The 26,005-nt window shown below is 40.4% G+C and overlaps 1 long non-coding RNA gene across 2 annotated transcripts in view; it reads right to left on the bottom strand.

The window, feature by feature from the left end:
* LOC147379272 (uncharacterized) overlaps positions 1-26,005 on the bottom strand; it is a 221,882-nt gene that overhangs the window by 127,156 nt on the left and 68,721 nt on the right. The window lies entirely within an intron of this gene.

Consider the following 26,005-nt stretch of genomic DNA (forward strand, 5'->3'; position numbering starts at 1 on the left):
AAAGAGGACTGGATTAGATATTGGGAATGTCTTTTCAAATTTGAATATCTATGATCCCTGAATATCACATATAATTTGAATTATTTAAATAGGTAGATCTTAATATTCAGGGAAAATAATACTCCTCACAGGTAATAAGGCTACTAACATGCATGTATTAGAAACTATATGTTTATTATCATGAAAATCAAAATAAATAATAATAGCAAATACCACTTGAGTATTTATTATGTTCCAGGCACTGTACAATATTATTTACATGATTTAACATCCTAAATATTCATTGGAAGGACTGATGCTGAAGCTGAAACTCCAATACTTTGACCACCTGATGCGAAGAACTGACTCATTGGAAAAGACTGTGATGCTGGGAAAGATTGAAGGCGGGAGGAGAAGGGGACAATGGAGGATGAGATGGTTGGATGGGATCACCAACTCGATGGACATGAGTTTGAGTAAACTCTGGGCGTTGGTGATGGACAAGGAAGCATGACTTGCTAAAGTCCATGGGATCACAAAGAGTTGGATGCAGCCGAGTGACCAAACTGAACTGAGGGACCAAACAACAACATCTTCCTATGAGGCAGGTTAGTAAGTGAGTGTCCATTTTTTTTCAAGAAGGAAAAATTATAAATTATAGTCAAAGTAAACAGGTGGGCACTCATCTTTCCAATAGGATAATTCTAGACAAAACACTCATTAAAGTCAGAAATTCTTAAGTTTTGCTTTTCTTCATATTTTCATACAGTGATTAGAAACACAAGCTGGAATTAACACTGCCAGGAGAAATATCAATAACCGTAGATATGCAGATGACACCACCGTTATGGCAGAGAGCAAAGAAGAACTAAAGAGTCTCTTGATGAAAGTGAAAGAGGAGAGTGAAAAAGTTGGCTTAAAACTCAACATCCAGAAAACTAAGATCATGACATCTGGTCCCATCACTTCATGCAAATAGATGGAGAAACAGTGGAATCGGTGACAGACTTTATTTTGGGGGGCTCCATAATCACTGCGTATGGTGACTGCAGCCATGAAATTAAAAGATGCTTGCTCCTTGGAAGAAAAGTTATGACAAATCTAGACAGTATATTAAAAAGCAGAGACACTACTTTATCAACAAAGGTCCATCTAGTCAAGGCTATGGTTTTTCCAGTAGTCATGTATGGATGTGAGAGTTGGACAATAAAGAAAGCTGAGCAATGAAGAATTGATGCTTTTGAACTATGATGTTGGAGAAGACTCTTGAGAGTCCCTTGGACTGCAAGGAGATCAAACCAATCAATCCTAAAGGAAATCAGTCCTAAATATTCATTGGAAGGACTGATGTTGAAGCTGAAACTCCAATACTTTGGCCACCTGATACGAAGAACTGACTCATTTGAAAAGACCCTGATGCTGGGAAAAATTGAGGGTGGGAGGAGAAGGGGACGACAGAGGATGAGATGGTTGGATAGCATCATCTACTCAATGGACATGAGTTTGGGTAAACTCCGGGAGTTGGTGATGGACAGGGAGGCCTGGTGTGCTGCAGTCCGTGGGGTCGCGGAGTCGGACATGACTGAACTGATTAGAATATAATAAATGAAAGCTGTGTGAGAACCCTATAGCTCTAAAACTAAATGATTGTTTAGGACCATATTTAGAAAATTCAGTAGAAAGGACATAAGTGTTAAGTCCAGGACTATGAGAGAGGAAGCTGGTAGCAATGAATTTTTACTTTGGCTCCCTCAGATCTTGAGAGCGCCAACAGGCACCCTCGGCAACCCTGAACTGCAATTCCTAGACTGGCCACTAGATGTCAGACATAAAGTCTAGGTGTGGCCATCAAGGTGCCTTTTCCCACTGAGGACTGTTTTCAAAAGGGAGTAACTCCCTGCCATTCTCCTCATTCTGCCTTATGACCAATGACACTACAAGATAGAATGCCATATGCAACCCATGCACTACCAAATATTTATGTGTTTGAATCCTTTGATAGTGAACAACAGTTCTCTATACACCCCATATATAACCTAATGTAAAAGTACTCAAAAAATATTTGCTGTTGGCTTGTTGAAGACTTCTTCACAGATTTTAGGGATTCCTCTCTATTCTCAGTCTGCATAATTTGGATGGTCTCATTGGCAAATGTTGGTAACTATACAAGGGTATGCTATGAACCTATTAGTAGAGACTCATGTTGACCAGACTCATGGTGTATTTACATGTATAAAAGATCTAAAATAGCCATGGTTGTCTCTTCCTTAGTTCCCTCTCTAAGAAGAGGGGATGATAGCCACATTTTCCCCTATCACTTGGCTATTGAGAATAGAAGCACACTGACCTGCCTTCAACTCTTTCAAAGAAAAGCATAATTCAGTATCTTCATGAACAAATTTCTAAAAGGGGAGGCTAGGGGGCTTCTCTGGGAGCTTGGTGGTAAAGAATCCACCTGCCAATGCAGGAGACGTAGGTTCAACCCATGGGTCGGGAAGATCCCCTGGAGAAGGGAATGGCAACTCACTTCCCAATATTCTTACCTGGGAGATCCCATGGGCAGAGGAGCCTGGCTGTCTACAGTTCATGGGATCACAAAGAGATGGACACAACTTAGTGACAACAACAACAGCAACATCTTTCAATTAGAATTCATATCAAAATTAAAGCTCAGATGATCTGTCATAAATCAAGACTCAGATGGAAAGAAAAATTAACCAGAGGAGGGCATACTCCCAGGGCAGAGGCAATAGCATGTCCTTAGATAGGGTTTGTAAGCAGGACAGTGTGTGATGGAAAATGCATGGAGATCTGGGGAAGCAGAATGTTACCATTTCAAAGGGCTGCCACAAGTGTTTGATAACCAGTTACGAGGCTTGAAGCTAGAAGACTAGACTTCAACCTCCAGAAGGACCTGCAGAAGAAAGCTTGTCAGGGAAAAACAGGACCAACAGGTCAGTGATGCTGAAGTCAACAACAAGAAAGGGATATGTACGCGATGAATAAGGCAACAGTCCAGTGCCTAGAACTTGGTCATGGCAAGATATCAGCTACAAAATCAGAGCAAAAGGCTTGAGTGACTACTGAACCATCCAGTTATCATTCTAAACCATATAGATTTGATCTTGCAAGGAATTAGACTGATCCCACAGATGAGACAGGTGTCAGTCTGTAGCAAGTGACCTATAAATGAGAATATTAAAAAAAGTGGAGCTGGGGAAGCAGATATTTTTTAAATTTACCAAATCCCTCTTGTTTGCTAGTGGTATGATGGGGAGCTCCATATCAGCAGAAAATGTGACTTCTGAAACTAAGTAAAGGCAGTTGGGTGGACAAAGTGTGCATAAATACTTTATCCTTTGTCTAAAATTATAATAGCCTCTTTTAAACTAAATTTCTTATACTTCTAGTTTCTGAGAAATATCACAATGATATGGTCAGAAATAAATCTATCAAGGGTTAGCCTCATGGACATGTCAGTGTTATCAGGGGTCTGACACGTTCAGGTTGCCTCAGAAGGGGTACTGTGCACACTGAGCATGATGAAGAGGGAAAGATAATCTTTCCTAACTATGAATGGATGTTCACACTTTGAACACACAAAACTGGAGCCGCATAATCTTTTTCCCATTATTTTCTATTGAGAGGCAAACTAATACATTAAAATGAGGCATAAATAGGTCTGAATGTTGAATTTGTCACTTACTAGATGTGTGATTACTGGGAATTTATCTTTTAGAGACCCAGTTTTCTCAACTGTAAAGTAGGAATAATTGTATCTAATATGAAGGACATCTTTCTCTACACTTGGCTATTGAGAATACAAGGGCAATTACCTTCTTTCAGTTCTTTCAAAGAAAAAATAAAGTTCAATATGTTAATGAACAGACTGCTAAAATGGGAGGCTAACTTTCAGTTAGAATTCACATCAAAATTAAAGCTTGCCAGTTGCTAAGCAATTATTCACATAAAGTAGATGGAAAACATCTCAAATGAATAGTGTTTCCTCTACAGGATACTGAAAGCCATCCTAGGATATGGACCAGGCTAAACCCCAGTTACTTTATGGGGTTCATTCCACAGTGACATGGAATTGATTCTTCATGTACTTTTTGAGCCTTAATATAAGTAGGGGAAGCTGGGATTCTTCACTCTTCCCAGTTCTATTTCCAATGTTATAAAAATGATAGTGATGTGTTAGTTTCTCAGTCATGTCTGACTCTTCACGACCCCAAGGACTATAGCCCACCAGGATCCTCTGCCCATGGGATTCTCCAAGAAAGAAATACTGGAGTGAGTAGCCATTTCCTTCTCCAGGGGATCTTCCCAACCCAGGGATCAAACCTGGGACTCTTGTATTACAGAGGGATTCTTTACCATCTGAGCCACCAAGGAAGCTCTAAAAGTCAATTAATTCATTTATTATTTGTTTGATAACTTATTTAATATAATCTATAAGAAACTTTTGGACATTACACAGTAGAACTTCAAATAATTCAATGTTAATTAAACTCTGAGAATGGTGTCATTTTATACCATCCCACAACTACCCTCCACACAGGGCCTACCTACATGCGCGTTGGCGCACACACACACAAACACGGGCACAGGCATGTCAGCTTTCAGTTCTCTCACGGCCACATCACATTCCTTTCAACAACCCCAAATCACTGTCGATACTTGGCTAAACAGCTTTGCTAGCATCATCTGGGAAAAGCTTAGAGCTTCATGGTTGATGTAAAATAGCTAAATTTTAAAACTTATCAACCATGTGGAAAATGAAGTCTGAAAGTCATTTTGCTAAAAGATCCCACAGGCAGGTGACTTTACAGTTCTTTTATTCATCTTGAGGTGACTATTTCAATCCTGATAGCTATTATTTCTAAATGTCTCACTCTCTTCAGGTTGCCAGCCACTGCCCTTGATCCTTCCTGCTACTATAGGGCCTAAACTTCTTTCATTACTAAAATCACTCAGAGTAATTCCTTGAACTTCCCTGTTCTTGACCTTAAAACATTGCTACAGCTGCATTCTTTATAATAATGGGTCTCCTTTCCCATTGAAAGAATAACTCTACCACCACACCCTCCTTGGATGATTCTACCTTAATTTCTCTGGTTTTGTCATCAGCTTTCCCTCTCAGACAAGATAAGTGACAGGGTTACCTGGTATGGCCAAGGATGAAATTTGAACAAATAGATTTCTAAAATTTATCCTCTTCTCTACCCCTCCGCCCAAATACTCTTCTCCAATATTCCTTTTCTCAGTTTATAGCCCCTTCTCAGGACAGACGCCCAAAGTCCCCCAGATGTCTCTAAGTTGTGTAGCACTTTCTGTATATCAGATAGTTTTCAGAGTGTTTTCCATGTACTTACTAATTTAATCTTTTCAACAACCCTATTTGAATAGGTATCATTAATATGGGCTTCCAGGCGGCACTAGTGGTAAAGAACCCACATGCCAATGCAGGAGATATAGAGCTTGGGGTTCGATTAGTGGGGTTCGATTCTTGGATCAGGAAAATTCCCTGGAGAAAGGAATGGCTACCCACTCTAGTATTCTTACCTTGAGAATCCCATGGACAGAGGAGTCTGGTGGACTACAGTCCATGGGGTCACAAAGAGTTAGACATGACTGAAGTGACTTGGCATGCATGCACACACAATTAATATACCAATTAAACAGATGAGAAAAAAGGAGGCATGGAAATTACACAACTTTTCCAAGGTTGTAAGCCCAGTAAGTCTACCTGACTTCAAAGACATTTTTTACAACTATTAGGATCACTTATTTTTTGACTTTCCTGCTTCCTTTATCATCATAACCAACTTTGAATTCCTGTTGGTTCTACCTCTATAGATTTATCTTTTCATCCCCATTCCTACTGACTTAGAGTAGGATTTCATTTTTAATACACTTCTAACTGATTTCTATGTCTATAGTTTTTTTTTTTTTTTTCCAGTTTCTCTTCCTTCTGGTCCATTTCCAAAAAGTTGATTTTAATGATTTTTCTCTGCCTCTCAATAATATCCAAAAGCATCCCTTTTGCTTCTGAATTAAACATACTTCCTCAGCCTGACATTCAGTGTTCTTAGCATTATTACCTTTATATGTCTTTTTTCAGCTTCTTTACCAAACTGGAGTATTTACTTCCCTTGAATTGTCACTCACATGCTCTATTTTTTCCTTAGCATTGGCCCCATAATGACTGTGCAGAATATACTGTACTTCTAGAACAGGCAGATTATATTATACTTCTAAACCACAGAATGCACTGTGCTTCCCCTAAACCAAAGCCTGGCAGTGGATAGAGATTTCAAATCTTGTTTCAGACAGAATTCCAGGCACCTATTGAAAAGACTAACTTTCCTATCCTTTGCCTGAAGCACCTCCAACTCAGTATACTGCCAACAAAGGCAGATTCCAAGTAGAGACCCAGTAAGTGTGTGCCCTCTCCTTGTTCCTATCAGCTCCCAATTCCCAAGAGGGACAGTTCTGAAAGCGACTCTGATTTCCCCTGTCCTCTTATTAAACAGTTGCAACACCCAGTTTAACTCTCACTATTCCTATTATCTATTCTTGATGCTACCCAATGCATACTCCTGTGATGTGAATTGCTTTGGACCACTAATGCATTACTGAAACTGAAAATATAGTTTCCCCTTATCTTGCACTAAGTACGCAGCAGGGAATTTTGGCTGAACTCTACTTTCTCTTAGGTTTTACTAGTTCCCTCTCCCTCAACTCTGTCTTCCTTTTCCTCTTAGAGCATCACCCATGTGTATAGTCCAGGCCAATGATGTACGGGATTAATGACGGAAACTTCGCACAAACCTCAAGCATTAATGTCCTCTACCCACCTCAGCTAGGTAAACCTGACAGTATTCTGTGTATATATATATAAGTATACACACACACACACGCACACACACACAGTGGGCCCTTGTTAACTGTATATATGTATGCGTATATATATATATATATATATATGTATGTATACGCACACACACAGTGGGCCCTTGTTAACTGTATATATGTATGTGTGTGTATATATGTATATATGTATGTATACACACACACACACACAGTGGGCCCTTGTTAACTATATATATGTATGTGTGAGTATATATATATATATATGCATACGCACACACACACAGTGGGCCCTTGTTAACTGTATATATGTATGTGTATATATATATATATATATATATATATGTATACACACACACACACACAGTGGGCCCTTGTTAATTATCCATTTTAAATATAACAGTGTGTACATGTCTATCCCAAACTTCCAAGCTATCCCTACCCCTCATCCCTGCCCCGCCTCCTTGTAACCATAAACTCACTCTCTAAATACATGAGTCAGTTTCTGTCTTATAAGTTCATTGTATTATTTTTTTCCATCCATATAAGTGATATCATATGATATTTATCTCTCTCTGACTCACTTCACTTAGTATGTTGATCTCCAGGTCTGTCCATGTTGCTTCAGAGTATTATTCATTCTTTTTAATGGCTAAATAATACTCCATTGCATATATGTACGGATGCACCTTCTTTATCCATTTCTCTGTTGGACATTTAGGTTGCTTTCGCGCCTTGGCTATTGTTAACAATGTTTCAATGAACTTTGAGGTGCATGTATCCTTTCAAACCATGTTTTTCTCCAGATATAGGCCCAGGAACACAACTGCTGGATCACACGGTACTCCAGTATCTCAAAGTCCATCTTATGCACTATCTGTCCAGGGAACCTTCAATTCAGATCATTTCATAAATCCTCCTTTATTTCAACTTTATGTATCATGCTCTAAGCTATGTATTTTATATGCATGGCACATTTAATTTTTACAAAGAAAAGATCATCATTATTGAGCCTAGTTATTTAGATATGGAAATCGAGATCTAAGAAACTGGCATTATCAGGGTCACACTGAGCTGGGATCAAACTAAGATCCATCTGACTTTTAATTCCTGTACAGTAATTTGCAGAATATTTTATTTCATGTAGCTATTTGAGTGCTCAAATTATATCACCTCTTCCTTTATTTGGGGTCCATTAAGGCAGATACCCTATCTTCCTCCATTTTATATACTCCTGTAGCAGTTCGCATGGACAGAGGAACCTGGTAGGCTGCAGTCCATGGGGTCGCTAGGAGTCAGACACGACTGAGAGACTTCACTTTCACTTTTCACTTTCATGCATTGGAGAAGGCAATGGCAACCCACTCCAGTGTTCTTGCCAGGAGAATCCCAAGGACAGGGAAGCCTGGTGGGCTGCCGTCTATGGGGTCGCACAGAATCGGACACGACTGAAGCGACTTAGCAGCAGCAGCAGTAGCAGTTAGTAGAGTGTCTACCATAGAGACCTCAGCAAATATTTACTGGATTGAATAACTGACAACAAATCATTTGAGACTTATAAGCAACAGGTAAGTCTTTATTGTGAGTTTTCAGACTCTAGTCTCTCCAAGTACATAAAAAAAATATACACAAGCCTCCTATCCATCTTTCAAAGACATTGGATTTAGAAGTTGGTTGTATTTGACATTTGAAATGAAATGCTGGAGAAGGAAATGGCAACCCACTCCAGTACTCTTGCCTGGAGAATCCCAGGGACGGGGGAGCCTGGTGGGCTGCCGTCTATGGGGTCGCACAGAGTCAGACATGACTGAAGCGACTTAGCAGCAGCAGCAGGACAAAATAAGAGCACCTGCATTTTTATGTCACTGATACCATTCTGGCAATTCAATCAGAACTCTATTTTTTAAAATTTCTATAAATCTTTAGAGGTAACAGAGGATGGGGATAAAGTAGAGAATAAATAGTCCAAATTCTCTTTGCCTAATTTAGAATTTGCAGAAATTCAGAGGGAGAGAAAAACTAGGTTTTAGTTTCTCTTTTTTCCTCTCAGTGGAAGGGAAAAAAATAAGGCAAAGACAAGAACAACTAGGTTAACTGAAAGAATGAACAACACAAGCACACTGAACAGGAACACTTAGCTGGCTACTTAAGAGAACACTTTGAATTCAGATACTTGTGGAGCATCTTTCCAAGTGCAACCGGCTAGTTAAAATGTAAGGAAAGCCTTGGATTGTTGGGGCAAGAGTTTGCTTTTCCAATTACAAACAATTTTCACCTGCTCATTAAAGTAGAGTTACTATGCAATTCTTGGATTCAATTCAGTTCAGTTAAATAAGTATGTATTAAGCGTCTGTGTGCCAAACTGGAACCCCGTGTTCAGGGCTTAGTTCAATGACCTATATGTCTTGAACAAAAATAAAACTGCTACTACCGAAAATCCTGTAATTCATATGTTCACACTCATCTTGACTGGATTTCACGTCAATGAATCTAAATTGATGTTATGTTATTTTGGAGCTTTGAGGAAGTGAGGTTCAGGAGACAGAAAGCAATGGACTATTGACATTTCTGATGGGGAGAAGAGCGCCCCTCTCTCATCTGCCTTCTGGGCCTCTGTGGCAGTCTTAGCTTGTTAGCACATGGTTTGATTTCACACAAAGACAAATTTTACCTCAGTGTAGCCATAAGCAAAACCTGAGAATCAATAAAAAACAATCCAAGTGTTAACGTGGCATTGTGCCAAAATCCATTTATTTCATATTATATTAAATTTTGAGTTTAGGCTTATCAAAATCCCAGTGATATAGTACCCACTAAGAAGATTTAATAGGTAGAGCTGTCAGAGAAACCTCAAGAAAAAGTATCTTGAGTGTTCAGTTGCCTGTGTATTTATTTAAAAGAACACATTTTAGATAGGTCTTTGCTATATGTCTTCATATCAGCTGAGTCCATAAGATTAAAATACAAATAAATATGTAAGTGGTTAACCATTTTCCAGGAAAATAACTAATATCTGGTAATTTCCTCTTTCAGAGCTCAGAACGCTGCAAGTCTGCACAACTAGAATAACTTTGTAAAATCACTATTGTTATCATGTCTCTTCAGAACCATTGTGTGTAATTGCTATGGAAATGTAAAAATACCCCCTGCTTTTTTTTTCCCTCCTCTCCACTAGCACACGACAACCCATTCAGTCTTTTGCAAGTTCGCTGTAAATGATGCCAGTAAGAGCATCCAGTGAGACCCTCAGACATTAGTGTATTAGCATTATCTGTTACTCTACTGGGCCAAAATAACAAATAATATGCCTGGAGGTGCTGCTCTTTGTGACTGCTAGTTTCCCTGCATGGCATATGCCTAGAGAGTCTCAGATGAGAGATGACTGCACAAAACTGTGATTGTGAGATGACTTAGCAGAACCCGTCATGATGTCCTAATGGCCTCCCGCTGGGGGCAACAGGAGTAATTGTTTGTCAGGGGAGGGAACACATCTGTAAGAAAGCATCTTCTGCAAACCAAGCAGCCATGTGGAAAGTGAGAACCGTATAGCTGGGAGACAGTGGAGAAAACACACAGGTTGAGCCGAACACAGCAGTCACCACAAGGGTAGGCATGGAGCCAGGGAGGAGCTGGGTGTGTAAGACTGAGGTTGTGTGCTTTGGAAAACAATACAAACAATTATTTAAAAATGAAATGCCTGCTTGCTAAAGTTACCAGTTTCTTCTGGCAACCTTAAATCATAATGCAGATGAGCGACAGTGAAATGCTAGGGAAGAAATTAGAGTACCAAACAGGGAGAAAGCTCGCATAATTGTACATTCTCTAAGAGTGTTTTCAAAGCTTGGGCATTTTTTCAGCAGGAGTCCTTTCAATGTTCTGTTTTACATCTGATAGCTTCCTTTGTTCATTGCTTACCCTAGTGATATAAAACGAACCACTGTTTTTAAAACCATACTTTTAAAATCAAGGCAAAGCTATTGAATATACATGCATTAGAAACATCAATGTCATAGCGTACAATTGAAGGATACTCCTAGCCCTTGTTTGTGGCTGAACTAAGCATCCTCCATGTATTTGATCAGAAAAAAAGCGAGGGCAAATAAGCTAATTAATGCTGCAAAATGCTAATTCTCTCCACCTTTTATCCTGGGTCTAAATTATGATTTTATCTAATTTCTGAGGAGCTGAAATGCTCGTGCCAGTGGAATCTGTCATTATTAATATATAAATCAATGCATAAGAGCATATTGGCCTATGGGAAGGACTGTAAAAAAATTTAATGCCCTCCACAAACAGCTGTGCGCCTGACCCAGCGGTTTTTTGTTTGTTTGTTTGCTTGCTTTCCTGACAGACTACCAGATTGCATCTATTTTAGTACTTTCAGCACATCTGAAGCTGTCTCTAGCAATTCAGATTTTAAAATATGAAATTTTATAAGTTGCTATTATTAAATTTTAGGCAAATAAACTTTCCCTTCCTGCCTCACCTCTCAAGGCTACAAATCCAATTAGCTGTTTAATATCAAATTAAACACAACTAGATGCAATTTTCAGTTTAAAGGTTTAGAGAAATGTTAAGGAATGTTTATATCAATGTGAGCCCCATGAAGCTTGGGAAGTGCTGTATATATGAAAGTCTATGTGCAAAAATTCCCTCTTGTTTCTGTTACTGGGCATTACAGAAGGGAGGCTTTCAACCATCAACAGCCATTTCCAATCAGAAGTATCAATAACTATTATGGTGGTTCTGATGTGCCATTGAATTCCACCAGGCAAAGAAAATGGAGGAAGGTGAAGTGAAGGAGGAAACAGACCCATGTTTGTGTCATTTAAAAACATGCTAAGAATGACTTCCGTTGTGGTTCAGTGGTTAAGAATCTGCCTTGCAATGCAGAGGATGCAAGTTGGATCCCTGGTCAGGGAACTAAGATCCCACATGTCTGGGGTCAACTAAACTGGCATGCTGCAACTAGAGAAGTCCATGTGCTGCAGCAAAGACCCAGCACAACCGAACAAAAAAGAAAAAAAAAAGGAAGTGGACATACGTATACCCATGGCTGATGCATGTTGATGTATGGCAGAAACCAACACAATATTGTAAAGCAATTATCCTTCAATTAAAAATAGATACATTTTTAAAAAGAAAAAAAAGAACTTATACTAAAATTTCAGGAGACCAAAAAGGAACATATACTAAAATTTCAGATGACCAACAAAAAACCAGCATAGATAAAAGAAAAAAAAAAAAAGAACATATACTAAGATTTCAGGTAAATAAGGGTTTTCCCAGGATATAGAGCCTTCAGTGTTGCATCAAGGAAAGTCTCAGGCAAGCTGGCATATGCTGGTTGCTCTAGGTATTGTAATCTACAAATGAGCCTGTGTAATCTAGGATTATAAAAATGCAAAGTGAGTTTTCATTGTCTTATAGTTTCTCATACTTCAGAATCTCTGCTTACAATAGTTTGCTTTTAACAAAAATGTCTTGTACCTTTACTGATATCTACTCTCATACCCATACATTTCTTCACAGCATCATTAATCTGTTTCAGTCTATTGATTCCATTAGAACTAATTCAATATCCATGCCCCAAGTTTCAAAATAACCTTTGACTTTTTTTATATGTTAATCACCAAAAAGAATAATTCTTTTGTAAGCCTGAATGCCCGTATTGTTTTAAATGCAGTAACAGTTTGGACAACCAAGGGCAAGAAAGATATGTCCTTGCCATGGCAGTTCATTACAAAGAGCTATTACCTTCAAAAACAGACATGTCCATGCTCACTGGCAGTGCAGATATTATACTATTGATAACTGGATTGTACTCACTTTATTAGGAATGCATGTGTACGGACTCAGTCACTCAGTCATGTCCAACTCTTTGTGACCCTGTGGACTGTAGCCCACCAGGCTCCTCTGTCCATGGAATTTTCCAGGCAAGAGTACTAGAGTAGATTACCATTCCCTCCTACAGGGGATCTTCCTGACCCAGAGATCCACACCACATTTGCTGTGTCTCCTGCTTTACAGGCAGATTTTTACCACTGTGCCATCTGGTAAGCCATTCACTTTATTAGGAATAAGAATCTCAATTAAGACAGATCATAATATATGTTTGAATTTGTTACAACATCACCAACAAAAACAATACTCTCATTTCTGTCACTATCTATTGACTTTTTCTTTATTATGAGGTGTAGTAAAATAAAAAGTTTCTGCAAAAGTGAGATCTGTAAAAGTGTAGTTGTACAAAAGTGAGATTCTTCAAAAGTCTGATCTTATTCTACCAATAAGATTTTTCTACCTTTGTGTTAAATTGTGGCATTACAACTGACTGTATGGTTCACTTCGAAATGGGTAATTGGATTGAATAACTGACATGTTCAATGACTATAGCAGGCTAGGTGGAGGCACAAGTCAGCATCTGAGCCTGAAAGGTGAACCTGATCCATTTACAGGCGCACCCACACAGCCTCAGAGAGTGTCAGATGACGCCACCATCTGACTTGAGACTTAAGGACTCATATAAGGACTTGAAGAATCTATGAGAACAGAAATAACAACTTAAAATTTATTATTGGTAGAAAAATATATACATACATATTTTAAAAATAGCTTTGAACACCATGACATGTCATAAATAGGAAAGCACATAACCCACTTTTTCATAAGTTCAAAGCATTCCATGGCTCTCTCAGAACCAGCAACAGATGCTTCCTTACAAGCTGGTATTCATGTCTGCTTTTGGTTGTTCTTAATCTAGATCAAGATCTTATCTTGGTATTAGACCAGTGGCACAGATGGATCACTGGTGACAGATCAGCTGGCTGCAGTTCATGTTAGCTGAGGACAATTGATTCACTAAAATATGGTTTTCATCACAATCCCGCCACAGACCAACATCTTCAGTGACACCACACTGCACGTGGAATGGGGTTCAGACTCCGCTCACAGTCAAGCTGATCCCCAAATGCTTCTATTATTTTGTCCCTTTAACTAATTTCCTTCATTGTCAAAGTCTATGACAATGTTTGAGAAATTCTGAACGATAAAATTTTCTCAGGAATTCCTGTAGAATTAATATCTCACTTCTCTGAAGCGACATGAATGGCCTTAAACTGGTGTTTAAGTGCTCTGGATATGTACGTTTTTGTCTTTTGGTCTATTTCAGCCCCTATACATGTCAAAAGTTCATAGTAAAAGCTGTAGGTCAAATGCTCCTGTCTTTATCCAACTGCCCATGTCATTCATTTACAACGTAGTTGTATTTGTGTTTATCAGTTGCTCAGTCACGTCCAACTCTATGAGACCCCATGGACTGCAGCCCACCAGGATCCTCTGTGCATGGGATTTTCCAGGCAAAAATACTAGAGTGGGTTGCCATTCCCTTCTCCAGGGGATCTTCCAGGCAAAAATACTAGAGTGGGTTGCCATTCCCTTCTCCAGGGGATCTTCCTGACCTGGGGATTGAACCTGGGTCTTCTGCATTGCAGGCAGATTCTTTACCATCTGAGCCACCAGGGAAGCCCATGCCATTCATTTACAACCTAGTTGTATCCTGCTGCTGCTGCTGCTGTCACATCAGGTCATGTCCGACTCTGTGTGACCCATAGATGGCAGCCCACCAGGCTCCTCCGCCCCTGGGATTCTCCAGGCAAGAAAACTGGAGTGGTTTGCCATTTCCTTCTCCAGTGCATGAAAGTGAAAAGTGAAAGTGAAGTTGCTCAGTCGTGTCTGACTCTTTACAATCCATGGACTGCAGCCTACCAGGCTCCTCTGTCCATGGGATTTTCCAGGCAAGAGTACTGGAATGGGTTGCCATTCCCTTCTCCAGGAGATTTTCCAGACCTGGGGATTGAAGCTGGGTCTCCTGCATTGCAGGCAGATTCTTTACCATCTGAGCCACCAGGGAAGCTCATGCCATTAACAACCTGGTTGTATTCAGTGGATGCCAATTGCTTCAAATTTTTATTTATGTCAAATTTGTTGGGGGAATACAAATCTGCTCCTCTCAGGTCATCTCTTGCAAGCATGCAGACAGATTCTCTGGTAAAAACGCCACCTGCCTCCTACCTTAAAAATTTTACCTATTCTTAGAGTTCAGGACTTGATATATCCCATGAAGCCAAGAACTCTGAATTACTGTGAGAATTTCAATATCTTTAAAGACTGATTTTTGTATATCCTCCATTTATGAGTTATAGTATAATATAATTAGAAATGAGAGATAGATTATTGTTTTGGGCTGTAGGAAAAATGATTAAAAAGTAAGATTTTTCATCCTAACCAACCATTAACCTCATCAATAGCAAGAAAATAGGTACAAATGAATGACTTGAAATGTAAATAAAGGCCTCAAGGGACTTCCCTGATGGTCCAGTGGTTAAGAATCCACCTACTAATGCAGGTATCACCAATTCCCTGGTCCAGGAACTAAGAGCCCACATACCACAGGGAAACTAAGCCCATACACCACAACTACTGAGCCTTCACAATCTACAGCCCAAGCTCTGCAACAAGAGAAGCCACTTGGATGAGAAGCCTGTGCACCGCAACTAGAGAGTAACCCATGTTTGCTGTAACGAGAGAAAATATGGGCACAGAAACAAAGACCAAGTGCAGCCTAAATAAGAAAATAAATAGATACTTTTAAAAAGCCTCATATGTGACTTCAAGTCTCTCCCACCTATGTTAAAATTTTAATAGCTCATTTGTTCTCTCCCAAAACGTAGCAGAACAAGGATTGTTAGCCCCATCAAAATGAGGCTAGGAGGTATTCATCACTTGAAATGATTATAAAGTTTATAAATAGTAGAACTGGGGGAATAAAAATAAGTTTACATTAACAAACATATTACCTGAGTTATTTTTCATTTTATGGAGTGTCACATGCATGAGATGGTCTGAAGACAGTGACTCAGTGCATGTAGCATGTGCTTTGTATCCATGCTTCAATCAATTCAACAAATATTTATGGACCCCTATCACATACCAGGCACTGTGACTGACTTGGAGAAATCTATCAGTGGACATGACACAGCACTTGCCTTCAAATTGCCATCCTAAAGTAGGCTGGTGAAATATACAAGTAAAGAGGCCAACAGAATGGAATTTAGTCACTGCTCTGTAGCTGAAACTCAAGCCTCCAGGGCCACATGACCCTGTCTTAGAAAGTCAAAAAGCCTTCATTCTATTCAGCACATATTTATTAAACTTCTACTGTAGACTTGGCACTTTGCTGACAGAAGGTATAAAATGATGATAGGTAATAATAATTACTTTGTAACTCCCAGTGAACAGATAACAAATAATGCAAATTCTGGAGTAGATTTTTCATCTCCTGAGGCTGTTGATGTGTAAAGACATGTTTTATCCTACGTACCTCCTCTCCATGTCCACATCCATCCTCATCTTACAAAGCTGTAGATGTTTGGCATCCCCTCATCAGGCAATTCACTAGACTTAATGTCAGCCTTCACTTGCAAAGCTCAACGCTTAGGATCAAAAATGAGAAAATGAGATAATCACAGTTCCTGGACAGCTTTACCTGCACTTGTTTATTTCAGAAGCGACCCATTTAATGTTCGTCACTGATAGTTTGCATGCTTTGTAAGCTGCTTTCACCATGCTTTTGATCTTTCTGTGGATCAATACCATGTTTAGGAGGACTAATCCAAAGCAGAAGCTTTCAAGGCCTGGATTTAAGACGTTTAAAAGAAAGCAAATACAGAAGTACAGACAGCCTGCCATTCAACTTGAAATGGAACATAGGGCCTCTGTCTATATAGGAGTCTGTTCCCTTGCACGTAGTCTGAGAGCCACATGTTCAGAAGCCAGAAACCTTGCTAAGCTCTTCCAGCAGTTGCAAAAGCATTTGTTGCACAGTTGCAGGATCAAGTCTTTATTCCCAGCTTGCAAAGGAAATTGTCTGCTGTGGACCAGGTATAGATACTGTTCATAGGCACTTGCCAATTTCTCAAGGAAGACCAGGACTAGGGGATATCAGAGATGCTCCAATCTCAGTCCACATGGCCAGAAGCCCTGTGACATATATATACTTTCTTGCCAGGCTCTGTGACTCAGTTCTTATCATTTGGCTGGGCTCTAGCCAGGAAGCTCCCCTCAGTTCATGAAGTCATGGGAAATTTGTGTCCTTATGTGTCACCATCTACATTCCCTGAGAATTCGCTCCACCCATTTCCTACTGTGGCTTCTGTGTAATTCCAGGTGAGGCATCCCACTAGTACCACTAAGGCTGCTTCCATGGAGTGACCCTCATGGCTCTTTGCATGTGGATATGCTCAAATTTCAGTCTCAGGGAGAGAAGTGAAGCACTGTTGTTCAGTCACTAACTCGTGCCTAACTCTCTGCGATCCCAGGACTGAAGCAGCCAGGCTGCCCTGTCCTCCACTATTTCCCACAGTTTGCTCAAACTCATGTCCACTGAGTCAGTAATGCCATCTCATCCTCTGCTGCCCCCTTCTTCTCCTGTCCTCAGTATTTCCCAGAATCAGAGTCTTTTCCGATGAGTCGGTTCTTTGAATAAAGTGGCCAAAGTATTGGAGCTTCAGCTCCAGCATCAGTCCTTCCAATGAATATTCAGGGCTAATTTCCTTTAGGATTGACTGGTTTGATCTGTTTGCTGTCCAGGGAACTCTCAAGAGTCTCCTCCAGCACCACAATTTGAAAGCATCAATTCTTCAGTGCTCAGCCTTCTTTATGGTCCAGCTCTCACATCCATACATGACTACGGGAAAAACCATGGCTTTGACTATACAGGCCTTTGTTGGCAAAGTGACTTCTCTGCTTTTTAATATGTCCATGGGGTTATCAAAGCAAAGATACTGAAGTGGTTTGCCATTCCCTTCTCCAGTGGTCCACTTTAGTATCCTTGCCTTGAGAACCCCATGAACAGTATGAAAAGTGAAGCATTGCTATTTATGAATCATGACTGGTTAGAATGTGCAAAACTTCAAAGTAACTGTAGGATAGAGACAGACTTTGCAAGTGGGGGGTTGGTTAACTTTTTAATTGAAAAGGGTTGGCTCCTGATTCTCATTACAACTTGGATGAATCTCAGAGGCATTAAACCAAGTGAAAGATGTCATTCTCAAAAAGTTAGAATTCCATTTCTTAGAAGATGGAATGGGGAAAAAGATGACTCTAAATTGACAGGAGAGAGTCTGGCGAGTGATGGAACTATTCTACATCCTTAACGTGGTAGTATTTGCAGCTGCTGCTGCTGCTGCTAAGTCGCTTCAGTCCTGTCCAACTCTGTAAGACCCCATAGATGGCAGCCCACAAAGCTCCCCCATCCCTGAGATTCTCCAGACAAGAACACTGGAGTGGGTTGCCATTTCCTTCTACAATGCATGAATGTGAAAAGTGAAAGTGAAGTCACTCAGTCGTGTCCAGCTCTTTGCGACCACATGGACTAGAGCATACCAGGCTCCTCCGCACATGGGATTTTCCAGGCAAGAGTACTGTAGTGGGTTGCCATTGCCTTCTCCAGTATTTGCAGAGACCTACACATAATGGCACCGCACTCCAGTACTCTTGCCTGGAAAATCTCATGGATGGAGGAGCCTAGTGGGCTGCAGTCCATGGGGTCGCTAAGAGTCGGACACGACTGAGTGACTTCACTTTCACTTCTCACTTTCATGCATTGGAGAAGGAAATGGCAACCCACTCCAGTGTTCTTGCCTGGAGAATCCCAGGGACGGGGGAGCCTGGTGGGCTACCGTCTATGGTGTCACACAGAGTCAGATACGACTGAAGAGACTTAGCAGCAGCAGCAGCAGCAGCATACATACGTTAAAATTTCAAAGGACTATACATTGAAATCAGATTGATTACATTCTTTGCAGCCAAAGATGGAGGAGCTCTCTGCAGTCAACAAAAACAAGACCAGGAGCTGACTGTGGCTTAAATCATGAACTCCTTATTGCCAAATCCAGACATAAATTGAAGAAAGTAGGGAGAACCACTAGACCATTCAGGTATGACCTAAATCAAATCCCTTATAATTATACAGTGGAAGTAAGAAATAGATTTAAGGGCCTAGATCTGATAGATAGAGTGCCTGATGAACTATGGAATGAGGTTCGTGACATTGTACAGGAGACAGGGATCAAGACCATCCCCATGGAAAAGAAATGCAAAAAAGCAAAATGGCTGTCTGGGGAGGCCTTACAAATAGCTGGTGAAAAGAAGAGAAGCGAAAGGCAAAGGAGAAAAGGAAAAATATAAGCATCTGAATGCAGAGTTCCAAAGAATAGCAAGGAGAGATAAGAAAGCCTTCTTCAGCGATCAATGCAAAGAAATAGAGGAAAACAACAGAATGGGAAAAACAACATTCTCTTCAAGAAAATTAGAGATACCAAGGGAACATTTCATGCAAAGATGGGCTCGATAAAGGACAGAAATGCTATGGATCTAATAGAAGCAGAAGATATTAAGAAGAGATGGCAAGAATACACAGAAGAACTGTACAAAAAAGATCTTCACAACCCAGATAATCACGATGGTGTGATCACTCATCTAGAGCCAGACATCCTGGAATGCAAAGTCAAGTGGGCCTTAGAAAGTATCACTACAAACAAAGCTAGTGGAGGTGATGGAATTCCAGTCGAGCTATTTCAAATCCTGAAAGATGATGCTGTGAAAGTGCTACACTCAATATGCCAGCACATTTGGAAAACTCAGCAGTGGCCACAGGACTGGAAAAGGTCAGTTTTCATTCCAATCCCAAAGAAAGGCAATGCCAAAGAATGCTCAAACTACCACACAATTGCACTCATCTCACACGCTAGTAAAGTAATGCTCAAAATTCTCTAAGCCAGGCTTCAGCAATATGTGAACCGTGAACTTCCTGATGTTAAAGCTGGTTTTAGAAAGGCAGAGGAACCAGAGATCAAACTGCCAGCATCCACTGGATCATGGAAAAAGCAAGAGAGTTCCAGAAGAACATCTATTTCTGCTTTATTGACTATGTCAAAGCCTTTGACTGTGTGGATCACAATAAACTGTGGAAAATTCTGAAAGAGATGGGAATACCAGACCACCTGACCTGCATCTTGAGAAATCTGTATGCAGGTCAGGCAGCAATAGTTAGAACTGGACATGGAACAACAGACTGGTTCCAAATAGAAAAAGGAGTACGTCAAGTCTGTATATTATCACCCTGCTTATTTAACTTCTATGCAGAGTACATCATGAGAAATGCTGGACTGGAAGAAACACAAGCTGGAATCAAGATTGCCAGGAGAAAATCAATAACCTCAGATATGCAGGTGACACCACCCTTATGGCAGAAAGTGAAGAACTAAAAAGCCTCTTGATTAAAGTGAAAGTGGAGAGTGAAAAAGTTGGCTTAAAGCTCAACATTCAGAAAATGAAGAACATGGCATCCGGTCCCATCACTTCATGGGAAATAGATGGGGAAACAGTAGAAACAGTGTCAGACTTTATTTTCTGGGGCTCGAAAATCACTGCAGATGGTGACTGCAGCCATGAAATTAAAAGACGCTTACTCCTTGGAAGGAAAGTTATGTCCAACCTAGATAGCATATTAAAAAACAGAGATATTACTTTGCCAACAAAGGTCCGTCTAGTCAAGGCTATGGTTTTTCCAGTAGGCATATATGGATGTGAGAGTTGGACTGTGAGGAAAGCTGAGCGCCGAAGAATTGATGCTTTTGAACTGTGGTATTGGAGAAGACTCTTGAGAGTCCCTTGGACTGCACGGAGATCCAACCAGTCCATTCTGAAGGAGATCAGCCCTGGGATTTCTTTGGAGGGAATGATGCTGAAGCTGAAACTCCAGTATTTTGGCCACCTCATGTGAAGAGTTGACTCATTGGAAAAGACTCTGATGCTGGGAGGGATTGGGGACAGGAGGAGAAGGGGACGACAGAGGATGAGATGGCTGGATGGCCTCACTGACTCGATGGATGTGAGTCTCAGTGAACTCTGGGAGTTGGTGATGGCCAGGGAGGCCTGGCGTGCTGCGATTCATGGGGTCGCAAAGAGTCGGACAGGACTGAGCGACTGAAATGAACTGAACTGAACTGAACTGATACACCAAAGCAACAATAGTAACAAACCAAGGAACAGGTGAAAATTGATGAAACTTGAATAAGTTTTGCAGTTTAGTTAATTGTATTTTAGTAATACCAAGTTCCTTATTTTAACAATTCTAGTATTATCTCAGATAATATCACTGGCATAGCTGGATGAAAGATAGACAAAAATCCTCTCTAATATTTTTGCATGTCTGTGAAAGTCTAGGACTTCCCAGGTGGTAAACAACTTGCCTGCCAATGCAGGAGATTTAAGTGATGCAAATTCTATCCCTGGGAAGGTCTGCTGGGGGAGGGCATGGCAACCCACTCCAGTATCCTTGCCTGGAGAATCCCATGGGCAGAGGAGCCTGGTCAGCTACAGTCCATAGGGTCACAAAGAGTTGGACACAACTGAAGCAACATAGCATGCACATATGCATGAAAGACTAAAATATTTCAGAAAAGAAAGTTTCTTAGAAAGTAGGAAATAGTAAGTATATTAACATGATCCTCCTTTTCAGTAATCAGATATTTGTGTCTTACTTTTTATTTATTTAAAAATTATTTTTGTCTTATTGTTTAAATGAAGGTATGATCAATACAACGTAATAAAAAGAAAGGACTGCTGAGGACATAGTTAACCTGGGGAATTGCAGTGTGTTATCTTTGCTATATTTTGATTTGGTCTTTGAGACAGAGCCTGTACTACTGTATCTTAGTAAGATGTGCAATTAGCATTTCTGCCTGTGGTTTGAACTTTTCCATTACCTAGCTGAATTCCACTGCCTGAGTGTCAGACTTAAAAGATCCAGTGATCTACTGCTGCTGCTAAGTCACTTCAGTCGTGTCCGACTGTGTGTGACCCCATAGACATCAGCCCACCAGGCTCTCCTGCCCCTGGGATTCTCCAGGCAAGAACACTGGAGTGGGTTGCCATTAGTGATCTACTAAATACCCTTATAGTCAACCAGGTGAAAACTTCCCCAGTTACTATCCATCTCCATACCATCTCTTGCCCCTGCTTCCCACAACCACGTCTGTATTTTTTTTTTAATGCTTTTTCCTACCCCAGTTGGTGGTAAGGTACAGACATAAGACAAAATCCTGTGAGTCATCCTCAACAACTCTTTTATTTGTAACATCTAATTTAAGCCAAGTCTCTCTGACTGGATCTCTTAGATACTTGCTGAATTCTCCCTTTTCACTCCTATTGCTACTGCCAAGGCATTTCCTCAACTGTCCTGTTTTAATAGACTGGATAATTATATAATATAGAAGTGTATCACAGTGATCTTAGATCATGCAGATCTGATTCCACTTTTTAGAACCCTATCATTACTGAAAGGTAAGGGTGGGGGGTCCAGCTGCTCACCGCTCAAAAACCAATAAGCAGGCCAGGTTGGTGGGAAGGAAAGTGCTTTATTTCAGATGCCAGAAACTGGGGAGGGAGGAGGGTGGTGGACATCTGTCCAAAGGCTGACCCCCTCCACCCCGACAAGCAGAGGGTGAGAGCATTTGTAGTCAGAGTCAGGGCGGGGGGAACATGCAGAAACAGCACAGTCATCTCTAACCGTCATCTTCAAATTGATCATCAGTGGTCTGACGAACATCATCATGGTTGCTTTAGGTACAGTTAATCTTTAGTTATGGGGTGCACTTGTTCTTTGTGGTTTATTCTTGGAATTATGGCAGCTCATGTCCTGGGTACAGTTCAGTCATCATGTAGTTAATTTTTTCTTCATATTATAAGACAGCTCACAGTATATGGCTCAGAATACTATCTATAGCCCTTGAAAAAGAACTAAAGGTCCTTGACTATACTTAATGACTACATTATTATTGTTTATTCTCCTTTGCTTGTTTTCCTTTGTTTCAGTATTTGTCACTTCTCTGATTAAACTTATTCTTTGACTAAAGTTTTCCACAGATGAAAGGCAGACAGAGGACATGATGAGGGGCCAAGGACCATACAGTCTTGCTCCTTGTAGGAGCAAATTTAGCCAGCCTTGTATATAAGATTTGTTTTGTTGTTTAGTTGCTAAGTCATGTTTGACTCTTTTGCAACTCCATGGACTGTAGCCCACCAGGCAACTGTGTGCATAGGATTTCCCAGGTAAGAATGCTGGAGTGGGTTGCCATTTCCTTCTCCAGGGAATCTTTCTGACCCAGAGATTGAACTCATGTCTCCTGCATTGGCAGGCAAATTCTTTACTTCTGAGCCACCTGGGAAGACCCTGTATATAGGATCAATTCAGTTCAGTCACTCAGTCATGTCACACTCTTTGAGACCCCATGGACTGCAACACACCAGGCTTCCCTGTCCATCACCAGCTCCTGGATGGGAGCTGAGTTTATTCAAACTCATGTCTACAGAGTTGGTGATGCCATCCAACCATCTCATCCTCTATCATCCCCTTATCTGGTCTTCAATCTTTCCCAGCATAATGGTCTTTAAAAATGAGTCAGTTCTTCACATCAGGTGACCAAAGTATTGGAGTTTCACCTTCAGCATCTGTCCTTCTAATGAACATTAAGGACTGATTTCCTTTAGGATGGACTGGTTGGATCTGCTTGTTGTTCAAGGGACTCTCAAGAGTCTTTTCTAACACCACAGTTCAAAAGCATCAATTTTTCAGTGCTCAGTTTTCTTTATAGTCCAACTCTCACATCCATACATGACTACTGGAAAAACCATAGCTTTGACTAGACTGACCTTTGTTGACAAAGTAATGTCTCTGCTTTTTAATATGCTGTCTAGGTTGGTTAAAACTTTTCTTCTAAGGAGCAAACATCTTTTAATTTCGTGGCTGCAGTCACCATCTGCAGTGATTTCAGAGCCCTCAAGAATAGCCTGTCACTGTTTCCACTGTTTCCACTGTTTCCCCATCTATTTGCCGTGAAGTGGTGGGACCAGATGCCATGATCTTATTTTTCTGAATGTTGAGTTTTAAGCCAACTTTTTCACTCTCCTCTTTCACTTTCACCATTAGATCTTCTTCACTTTCTGCCATAAGAGTGGTGTCATATGCATATCTGAGGTTGTTGATATGTCTCCTGGCAATCTTGATTCCAGCTTGTGCTTCATCCAGTCCAGCATTTCTCATTACGTACACTGCATATAAGTTAAATAAGCAGGGTGACAATATGCAGCCTTGACATACTTCTTTTCTCTATTTGGAACCAGTCTGTGTTTCATGTCCAGTTCTAACTATTGCTTCCTGCATACAGATTTCTCAAGAGGCAGGTGAAGTGGTCTGGTATTCTCATCTCTTTCAGATTTTTCCACAGTTTGTTGTGATCCACACAGTCAAAGACTTTGGCATAGTCAATAAAACAGAAGTAGATGTTTTCCTGGAACTCTCTTCCTTTTTTGATGATCCAGCGGATGTTGACAATTTGATCTCTGGTTCCTCTGCCTTTTCTAAAACCAGCTTGAACATCTGGAGTTCTTGCTTCACGTACTGTTGAAGCCTGGCATGGAGAATTTTGAACATTACTTTGCTAGTGTGTGAGATTAGTGCCATTGTGCAATAGTTTGAGCATTCTTTGGCATTGCCTTTCTTTGGGATTGGAATGAAACTGACCTTTTCCAGTCCTGTGGCCACTGCTGATTTTTTTCAAATTTGCTGGCATATTGAGTGGAGCATTTTCATAGCATCATCTTTTAGGATTTGAAATAGCTCAACTAGAACTCCATCACTTCCACTAGCTCTGCTTGTAATGATGCTTCTTAAGTCCCACTTGACTTTGCATCCCAGAATGTCTGGGTCTAGGTGAGTGATCACACCATCGTGATTATCTTGGTCATGAAAGCTCTTTTTTGTATAGTTCTTCTGTGTATTCTTGCCACCTCTTCTTAATATCTTCTGCTTCTGTTAGGTCCATACCATTTCTATCCTTTATTGTGCCCATCTTTGCATGAAGTTTTCCCTTGGTATCTCTAATTTTCTTGAAAATATCTCTAGTCTTTCCCATTCGATTATTTTCCTCTATTTCTTTGCGTTGATTACTGAGGAAGGCTTTCTTTTCTCTCCTTGCTATTCTTTGGAACTCTGCATTCAGATGGGTATATCTTTCCTTTTCTCCTTTGCCTTTTGCTTCTCTTCTTTTCACAGCTATTTGTAAGGCCTCCTCAGACAACCATTTTGCCTTTTTTGCATTTCTTTTTCTTGGGGATGGTCTTGATCACTGCCTCCTGTACAATGCCATGAACCTCCATCCATAATTCTTAAGGCACTCTGTCTATCAGCTCTAATCCCTTGAATCTATTTGACACTTCTACTCTATAGTCGTAAGGGATTTGATTTAGGTCATACCTAAATGGTCTAGTGGTTTTCCCTACTTTCTTCAATTTAAGTCTGAATTTGGCAATAAGGAGTTCATGATCTGAGCCACATTCAGCTCCTGGTTTTGTCTTTTGCTGACTCAATGAAACTATGAGCCATGTCGTGTAGGGCCACCTAAGACAGATGAGTCATAGTGGAGATTTCTGACAAAACGTGGTCCACTGGAGAAGGAGATGGTAAACTACTTCAGTATTCTTACCTTGAGAACCCCATGAACAGTATGAAAATGCAAAAAGATAGGACACTGAAAGGTAAGTTCCCAGGTGAGTAGGTGCCCAGTACACTACTGGAGATCAGTGGAGAAATAACTCCAGAAAGAATGAAGAGATGGAGTCAAAGCAACAACAGCACCCAGTTGTGGATGTGACTGGGGATGGATTAAAGTCTGATGCTGTAAAGAACAATATTGCATAGGAACCTGGAATGTTAGGTCAATGAATCAAGGCAAATTGGAAGTGGTCAAACAGGAGATGGCAAGAGTGAACATCGACATTTTAGGAATCAGTGAACTAAAATGGACTGGAATGGGTGAATTTAACTCAGATGATCATTATATCTGCTACTGTGTGCAAAAATCCCTTGGAAGAAATGGAGTAGCCATCATAGTCAACAGAGGAGTCCAAAATGTAGTACTTGGATGCAATCTCAAAAACAACAAAATGATTTCTGTTCATTTCCAAGGCAAACCATTCAATATCACAGTAATCCAAGTCTATGCCCTGACCAGTAATGCTGAAGAAGCTG

The sequence above is a fragment of the Bos grunniens genome, chromosome 1, assembly GCF_055505025.1.
Source record: "Bos grunniens cultivar Pamir isolate PY7600 chromosome 1, Bosgru_T2T1.0, whole genome shotgun sequence".
In the NCBI taxonomy this organism is placed as follows: domain Eukaryota; kingdom Metazoa; phylum Chordata; class Mammalia; order Artiodactyla; family Bovidae; genus Bos; species Bos grunniens.